Source organism: Sceloporus undulatus, chromosome 5 (assembly GCF_019175285.1).
Source record: "Sceloporus undulatus isolate JIND9_A2432 ecotype Alabama chromosome 5, SceUnd_v1.1, whole genome shotgun sequence".
NCBI lineage: Eukaryota > Metazoa > Chordata > Lepidosauria > Squamata > Phrynosomatidae > Sceloporus > Sceloporus undulatus.
In genome coordinates, this window is record NC_056526.1 from 75211801 (window position 1) to 75220976 (window position 9176).

At 38.9% G+C, this 9176-nt stretch overlaps 1 protein-coding gene and 1 long non-coding RNA gene across 2 annotated transcripts in view; both read left to right on the top strand.

Moving 5' to 3' along the window:
• PLXNB2 (plexin B2) overlaps positions 1 to 9176 on the top strand; it is a 397958-nt gene that overhangs the window by 134263 nt on the left and 254519 nt on the right. The gene's annotated exons all lie outside the window — the stretch shown is intronic.
• The window catches only part of LOC121931834, a 63691-nt gene that overhangs the window by 12133 nt on the left and 42382 nt on the right, over positions 1 to 9176 (top strand). The window lies entirely within an intron of this gene.

Genomic DNA, 9176 nt, shown 5'->3' on the forward strand with positions numbered 1-9176 from the left:
AGTTCAGTCCCACTAGTGGTTCTATTTTTGAAATGTTTTGTGGAGTCCCCCCCCCCCCCCAACCGGCTTACATGGACATATTTGCACAAAATATTGATGGTGCTGAAAAAGTCAAGGAGGTCTTTTGGGGGCTTTTGGACTGAGAACCTTAGTTTGGATCTACTGTGAGTCATGGGAATAACATTTGATTGTGCTAAATAGTTTTGAGTATCTCGCCCTTTCTAAAACATTCTGTATTTGGTAGAATGAGAAGAAACTGAGAAGCTGTGGATAAAGCACATAATTGTCCTTCCACAATAACAGATTTTCTTTTTTAAACATGGGACTTCAGCCACATTTGGGTAACTGAAAGTTTGCAGCTGAAATCTGGTATTATAACTGCACATTTGTACTGATTTAATTGCAGGGTAAAGCTACATTATTATCCTTGAAAGGCTGCAGTGATACTCTGCCTTTTCCTCCCCATATCTACTAGAAAAAGAATCCCTTCCTGGTTATGGCCATTAAGTTGCTGGCAGTATGATGACTAGATTGCAGGGTTCAATTTCCTCTCCCTTCCTCTGAAATGAAGAAGAACAAAAAAGGCAGGGAGGCTGCTGTATTTGTGACCCAGTCAATCAGACAATGGTATGTGTTGCAAAATAGGAATAGAAAAGGTTTGCACACTTTGTGTACATTGGTTTTTTGACAATATAATCTGCATGGCAGTTATACCCAGACTGCTGGGACACAACAGCTATATGTGTCTCAAAATTACACTCCATAAATAAAGGTTCCTATCAGCCCCGAGTTGTCCCTTACAGATGAAGCTGCTGCTGTGCTCTGTGTGATTCACTGCTTTGGCCTTCTTTCCTTCCTTCTAGTCAGCTTGCACTGGAAGCAGGTAAATTCTGCTGCGTTGCTGCATCTGGTGGGATTGGATCATTCAATCATTTCTAGTGCAAATGCACAGAAGAATTATCCACTGTCAGAAGAAGCTGCCTTTGCACACCACTTGTGGGGTTACTGCAGTAAATAAATTGGATAAAGGTTACAGCCCTACTGTTATCCCTATCTGCTATGTACTCTTTTATGATTTTGGAGTTGACCTTTTCCATTAACACACTATGTGCCTTTGGGCAGGCCACTCTTCCTTCAAGGTGCTCCCACCTGCCATAATAGGAGTGAATTCTCTGGCAGACATGACACTGTCCGTGGTGGGTAGGTGAGTCCGGATGTTGTCCTGAATAGTAACTTTTCCAAGCTGTGTACCTTACTGAGATCGCTGTAATGGTGTTTGTCAAACCTAGTGAAGAGTCAAAAGCACTAAAATTCCCAAGTACACTCTACTTCAAAGTATTTATTTATTTATATATTTAATTATTTTAACCTACCTTATATCATCACATCTGAGGGTAGGGCACAGTTAGTAAGATCACTTTAACCACTTTAGAGCAGCTGGGGGTGTTGTTGTTGTTGTTGTACATCAAAGGCATTGCATATTATGTACCTTATTTTTGCAAAGGAGCCCTGGTGGCACAGTGGTTAAATGCCTGTACTGCAGCCATTCACTCAAAACCACAAGGTTGCGAGTTCAAGAGCAGCAAAAGGGCTCAAGCTCGACTTAGGCTTGCATCCTTCCGAGGTCGCTAAAATGAGTACCCAGACTGTTGGGGGCAAATTAGCTTACTTGCTAATTAGCTTACTTGCTGTTCACCGCTATGATCTTTGGAATAGTGGTATATAAATAAAACAAATTATTATTATTATTAAAGCAAAGCAACAGCAAGACAGGCTCTCAACTTTGTGCCATCCCCAAAGAGCTGAATCCACAAAGGGACAACTTTTCCAGTAGGGGACCCACTGTTGCTGCAGTCCCATTTATATTTCCCAGTCTAGGAAGCTAACAGAACACAGCTGGGGAACTTCCTGGAGACTACTAGTCCTTGCAAGAGGCAGTTCATGCATTTGTGACAAATTCACTCTAGGACTCTCCCAGAGAGAAGGAAAAGGTGGCAGATGGTATACACATTTGCTGGCAAGCTCCCTGTCTCTCACTCCCAGTTGGTCTTCAGGTCCTCCTCTCTCTTTACTGGGATGCCTGCAGAAACCTGCAGTAGCCCTTCATATATTCTCCAGCTCAGTGAGCTAAGGCTGCGGAACCACAATTCAACATGCTGGTCATGTCTTTACATAGAGCCAGGCTTTTTGAAGGGCCATTTCTCCCCATTTTTGAGCTCAGTAGAGCTCTTAAATCTTATGGAGTGAACTTTCTCTCTGTCCTGCTACCTTTTCAGGCTTTAGGTGAGAGCGCGAAAGATGACCTTCTTGGTGGCTGCTGCCAGACTTTGGAACTCCCTCCCTAGAGAGGCCAGTATGGCTCTGCCCTCGCTCTTCCTCTGTCAACAAGTCAAAACATTTTTATGCCATCGGGCTTTTAGAAAACTGGGGTAGGCTTTTAATGCTGTATGGTACTGTTTTTAAAATTTTGTATGTATCTTTTAATGAATTTTAATGTTTTTAACTTTGTTTTTATTACATTTATACTTTTATTGAAGCTTTTGTATAGTTTTAATTTGTCTTGTTTTTAAATATGCTATTAGCTGTCATGACTTATTATTGAGAAAAAGATGAGATATAAAGGAATACTATCAACAACAATATATTTTTAAGCTAAGTTGTATCCTACCTTTCTCACATAGCCATTAATACATGACACAATATAAACACATAATATAAGTAAATAAATAAGTTGACTCACACAGTCCATCCTATAGTGGCAATATAAAAAGCTAAGCTTAGCCCAAGGGACCATTGAGAACACTCAGGCTTGTAACTTCTGGGAAGCTTTAAATATCAACTTTAAAAAAAGGGGGGGGGACGGGGCAGGGGAAGAAACCAAATAAGCAATGACGCACTACAAAATTTGGAGACAGATCTATCAATCCCAAACATTACCATCGATGGGAGTAAATATAAATTCTTATTCAGTTGCTTTTGATTCACTGATGATTCAGTTTTTTCGCCCCTTCCATGATTGATTCTGTTATGAAAAATGTGCAGATATCCAAACTGAATTATGAAATCTTCTCTGAATTACAAAATGGGAAAGTTATGCTAATTTGTAGCCTTGTATGTCACTTGAACTGTTCATTAAGCTTTTGTGCAATTCCAATTATATATTAATGCCCTACACTGGAAATGTATCCTATGAATCTGCTGGAAAAATATGTAGGTAACTAAGCATGTCCAATATTTAGGAAGAGATATGTGTAGTATGTATGTGTGTGTATATGTATTATTTGTGGTATATTTGCATATCTTTAATCAGGAAAATGACAATTTACTTAGTAAATAGGTTGCAGGAACAACTCTCCTCAATGCAAGGGACTTCCAACTGCTTCTTGTTTTGTTTTGTTTTGTTTTGTTTTGTTTTGGCATGTTTGACAGTACATCTGGCCATATGAGGGATGCCGTTTAGCACGTGTCAATAACCAAGGCTTTCTTAGCATTGGCTATAGACAGATAACACCTTCCAGGCAGTTTGTGGGCATGGTGATTAGACAATGCCATGCTAGGGCTGCATTGGGGCTGCCATAGGCAGCCCAAAAAGCAGTTGATATTTCTTGCTTCTTTCTGCAGCCCATTTGGGACTGCAGCAGTGGGTATCCTTGGGGCTGCGGCATCTGCGGTCCTGGGGCTATTGGGACGAGAGTGGCTTCTGGCTGTTCCTTCCTGCTTTTCTGTTTCGCCCAAAAGTTGTCAAGTGTGCTTCAAGGTTCTCTGCATTCTATTCTCAGTAAAGCAAACTTTAGGCTGAATAGGTTAACTTTAGGTTAAATGTGAATTAGAGTAGGCCCGTGTGATGACTGACAGTTGTAAATCACCACTTACAAGTGTTCCATAGATTTCAGTGGTTCTTTTCTAGTTGGGAATAAAATTAGATGTAGTTCCTTGTCCTCATTATATTCAGTTAATTTATACATTTCTGTTTCAGATCCTGGCAGATGCAATGTTCAATAGCGCTTATTCCCAATAAAGTGTATATAGGAAGGTTGCATAATCTCTTATCCCTCAAGCTTTAATTACACCTGTCACAGTGGCCCATGTCTAACTCCTCCAGGCCTGTGAAGAAAGAATGCACTATATTAGCATTGCTGGGAGGAGTGATGGAGTAGAGATTGACAGTATGTGTGCCTTTGCCTGGGACTTTGTGTCTTTCAGGTGTGACACTTGCAGCCTTTGGGAATTAGGCACTTCTTTTATATAGGACAGTAGCATCAGTGAAATAATTGGCACAACGTAATAGTGAAGAAGCTGAGCTTTGAGCCAGGAAGTGCCTCATTTGATCTTGATCTTCAACTGAATAGATCACCTTAATATTGATCTATTTTACAGTATTCCTTTAAAAATTACAGGAAGAAAATATAGGCAGATTCTATAAATTAAAAACATTATTATTGCCTGGTCAGTTTAGCTTCAGCATCGGGGAAATCATCTTGTACAGCTAAAAACCAGATTGATTTCCTCACCCAAGTAAAGTTCTGTCTTGTGCTGCATGAATCATGTAAATCAAGATGAGATAGAACAGGTTTCCTGGTAATTGTTGAATATATACTTAACTTCCTGAAAGCAGAAACCCAAATTCACATTCTTGAGAGCTAAATTAAACTATATTGGTTTCTTGCACATAGCAATATACTAAGCTGACATTATTCAAAAAGAAGTCACATTCATTAAAAACTTCACTCATTCACATTAGTTTAAAGAAGCAAATAGCTTCATGTTTTATACCACAGCATTTAATTGATTTAGCTTTGTAGTTGGTGTTGAGAAAAGAGGTGTATTGCTTTCTTGATATTACTTTTTATAGTTTGATTGTTTCACATTTTTGTTCACTGCTTCAGAGATAAACTTTCATTATCTTTCCGATATCTCTTCACAGAGAAGACTGCCATGACTGCAATGTAGTTATAAGTCTTTTGAATTAATTATGCATCAACTTACCATTTTGCAGTGTCAATATCTGTTCGCTTAGGACTGAAATTAAGTTTTCCTAAGATGTCACCCTATAAAATTTCATCTGAATGCTGTAACTTGGTAACTAAAATTAGTAATAGTTGAATTTCTCTGCCTGAAGGCAGCTTCTGATGCTGTCAAGAAGAACTCTTTAAAAAGCATGTAATGAGATAAGAGCATTGCATATATACCATAACTACTGCATGGTTTTCCTCTTTAAAACAAAACAAAAACCAACCAAACTTTCCACGTAAAGTAATTAATGAATCTTAAGGTAGTATATGATGCACAACTGAATATGGTGGTGAATATTGATGAGGCTGATGCCAAATAATGTCCAGTCCTGGGAGGTTCTTCTTTTGGAGGCACATCACAGTGTCATGGCTGGTGGAAAAGTGCTCTACCTGTGCAATGTTTTCATCTGGTAGATCCATGTTTGGTCCTCACTGGACACATTTAAATTTGCGTGTGAGACCTTTCAGATTTGGCAGACATTTAGTTTAATGTTTTAACATTTTTATAGTGAAACAGTTTACTTTTTCCTCTTGTACTACTAAACTTGATCTTAAGCTTATAGTTCCCTGTCTGTAGCTCACTGGTTCAATCTCCATTAAAGTCAGCCCTCTGATTGCGTATCCACGGTTTCAAGCATCCATGGCTTGAAAGTGTGTGTGTGTGTCCGTCCGTCCTCCAAAGCAAACCTTGATTGTGCTATTTTATATGAGACACCATTTTACTCTGCCATTGTATTTAATGGGACATAAGTATTCACAGAGTTTGGTATCTGGGGGGTAGGGGTGGAACTAAACCCCAGGGAATACCAAGGGCCACTGTATTTCCACTTCAAAGGCTCTAGTAAGAGGTGATAGGAAGCCTTCTTTTCTACCAGAGACTCTGGTGAACAACTGCTCATTAGAGTGAACAGCACTGACCAAGTGAACAACAGTTCTAAGAGACTCTTTGATGCTTCTGATATTAAGGCTACTATTATCCCCTTGTTCTTACTGTTACATCACAAACATTGTATTGTTTCTGAAATAATGTGTCTGTTTTATTTTGTATTGTGAACATTACATGAAGTAGTATTAAAAAGATACAAAATTATCCAAATAAAAAGATTATCATAATTAAACTAGCACAATAAATAGCAAGGGGCAAAATAATTATCCCAAGAATTAAGAATGCTGGAGCAAAATCCTTATGATGAGAGGTGATTCAAGTTTTATCCCCCCCCCCCCCCGGTACCAAAAAAAGTGTGTGGAGGGGTAGTTGGTGTGTTAAGTGCATGGAGACCAGGATTTGTCTCAGCCATGGAAATACACTGGGTGACCTTGGGCAAATCACACACTCTCAGCCACAGAGGAGGACAAAAGCAAAACCTCTCTGCACAAATCATGGCAAGAAAACCCCATGTTAGGTTCACCTTAAGGTCGCTGTAAGTTGACAGTGCCTTGAAGGTACAGACAATAATGAAGGAAATGGTTAGTGCAACATTCTCTCTATCTGTGTTTCTCCCTTCCTCTCTGATCTATTTGGATCCTTGTCATGGCCACTAAACTTGCTAGGAAATCTTAAACTTCTAGCATTCAAGATCTACATTAAAAGACATAATTACTTCACTAGAGTACAAACAATAATAACAAAACAGTATGGCCCTCATAGCTGCAGGAGATATATTCTCAGATGTACCGCAGATCATGAAAACCATGGTTAATAGTGAAACCTGTATTTCTGCTGGAGGTTGACCATAAAGTGGCACTGGAGAATCTCCAGATGCCTAGAAAGACTGCATTTTTTCAGACATGGGTAAGTGAAGCCATAGGTAAGAGTCCTGTGGAAATGGGGGTCATACTGTATAGAGAAATTACAGAATTCACTACCATAAAATGAAGTAATGACCAGTGACTTTGGAGAGCTTTCAAGGTGATTCAGCAAGGTCATGGGTACAATATGGCTGTCAGTAGCTACCAGTCACAATGACTATATATTACTTTCATTGTTGGAAGCATTGTGCCTCTAGATACCATTTATCAAAGAGCATTAGCAAAAGGAGCTCTACTGTGCTCATGCCCTGCTTCTGAGATTCCCAGTGTCTGTTGGAAAACCACTGTATGCACAGAATGCTAGACTAGATAGACTCTTGGTCTGATCCAGTGGTGATCTTATTTTCTTCTTATGGTAACTACAACATCAGAAGACAAAATTTTGTTATTTGTACATTTGTTGGTATGGCATGGGGAGAGACAAACTCTTGAGACAAGACCTGTACTATACATCAAATTAAACTTACACTTAATTTAATTTTCACCTAATCAGAAGAATATTCTGTGAATCACCAGAAGTATATTAATCCAATAACTTTAGCAAGAGTTTGGCTAATTTAGACAGCAAAGCCTGGAGAAAAAAATATATGGGATATTATAGCTGTCTGCTTCATCTGGAGCATTTCATGATTAAGCTACACTTCTGCCATTTTGTTAAGCTGATGACAAAAATTGTAATTTGATCATTTTTGTCATGTTCTATTTTGTGTTAGTAATATTTTAAATTACTGTTTTGTTTTTTCTCTTGATTCAGCAGATATATTCCGCTCTGCACAGAGCAACATATTAAGCAAAATGAATTCACTCTTTTTGAATGCTCAGTAAATCATAGAATTGGAACTGGCCTCATGGGCCACTGAATCCAACCCCCTGATCAGCACAGGATCTAATCCAGCCATCCTTTGCTTTCTCTGCAAAAGATGAAAGTGTAAAGAAAAATAGACAATTCTGAAAGAAATTGCTTTCTCACTAATTCAAGGAAATGTAGGGTAGCTGCTGTATTTGCATATGTTCTGTTAAAAATAACTGAATATTTGACAGCCTGGAAGCTGGAAATAGTTAGTGTCCATATATAAATATGCTCATGTATGAAAACACAGTGGTTTCATTCAGACATAGTGCTAAACCATGAACTATAGGAATTGTGTTTGGGGTGAGTTTCAGGCTTGCATGTTCTACTCTTCCCTCTCTTCTTTGGCTGCATTTATCACTGTGAGAACGAATTTGGAGGCATTTGCAATGGTTTTCAATGAATTGTGGTTTGTCATGTTCACCTTGTTATTTATTTTAACTATGGTTTGTATGAACATGATAGGATCATGAAGTATGACTTTAAGGTAGTTTATTCAAATAAACCATAATTAAAGCCAACTGCAGTTTTGTGCAGTTTAGATATATTACCCATCAAGAATTATTTGAAAATGGAAGCAAACACATAATCTCTTCAGTTAACTGAAATCTGGGAAGGGAGTTGTACATAAGGCCAAGATTCACCCAGGCTTCTGCCCTTAGCCCTAATCTGTAGTGTCTCTTTCATCCAATAAAGTTAGTTTGTATTTGGTCTTCTTTCAATTATCCACAGAATTAAGCTTGCAGTCTTAATGTGGAATTTGCCAATCATATGTAAGCCCATGAGAAAAAGTTGACCAGCATTAAGCCACACTTGTTTGGTTTGTCCCCATTTATTTGCTGATATGTTGCCATGGAATTCTTTCTTCCTTTTTTCTAAATGTAATCTTTAGCATCCCTTAACTTGGTCACTTGAGGCTCTTGTTACACTTTTATGTTTGTTAAGAAGGGGACATGCAAATTGCTTTAGTGATGAAAAGTGCAATATCAGGCGGATGTGTAGGTGTCATCTACTTAAGGGTCATATTTAGAATTGATAAAGCTTTCAGAATACTTAGCAAGCTTAGTCTTAACATAGTTTCTGAGATTCTTGTCCTTAGTGCTGATTGCTTAAGAGCCTTTCAGACAAAAACAGAAGTATGGGGCAAAACAGACTGCCCAAACAATGCCGGATTGCACACCGTGGCCCCAATCCAGCTATTTGCTTGTGCAAAAAAGAAGTGGCAGAATGCCTCTCCTTTTTGAGCAGGCAAAAAGCTGCTATCGTGGCTTTACAGCACTCCTGTAGCATGTGTCCTCTAAATGACACGCTCCTGGAGCATTGTAAAGCGGCTGCTGTGTCAACGGCCAGGCAACGTAACAACGGCATCCTGCTGGCTTGGAGGCATGCATTGTGTGTACTACACACCCAAGATGCCGGAAAGCTGGTTTTGTTTCCCAGTATGTCCAGCCCTATGTGAAGCATTTTAAGGTTCAAAATGCTCCTCCAAAAATATTTGGTTGTAC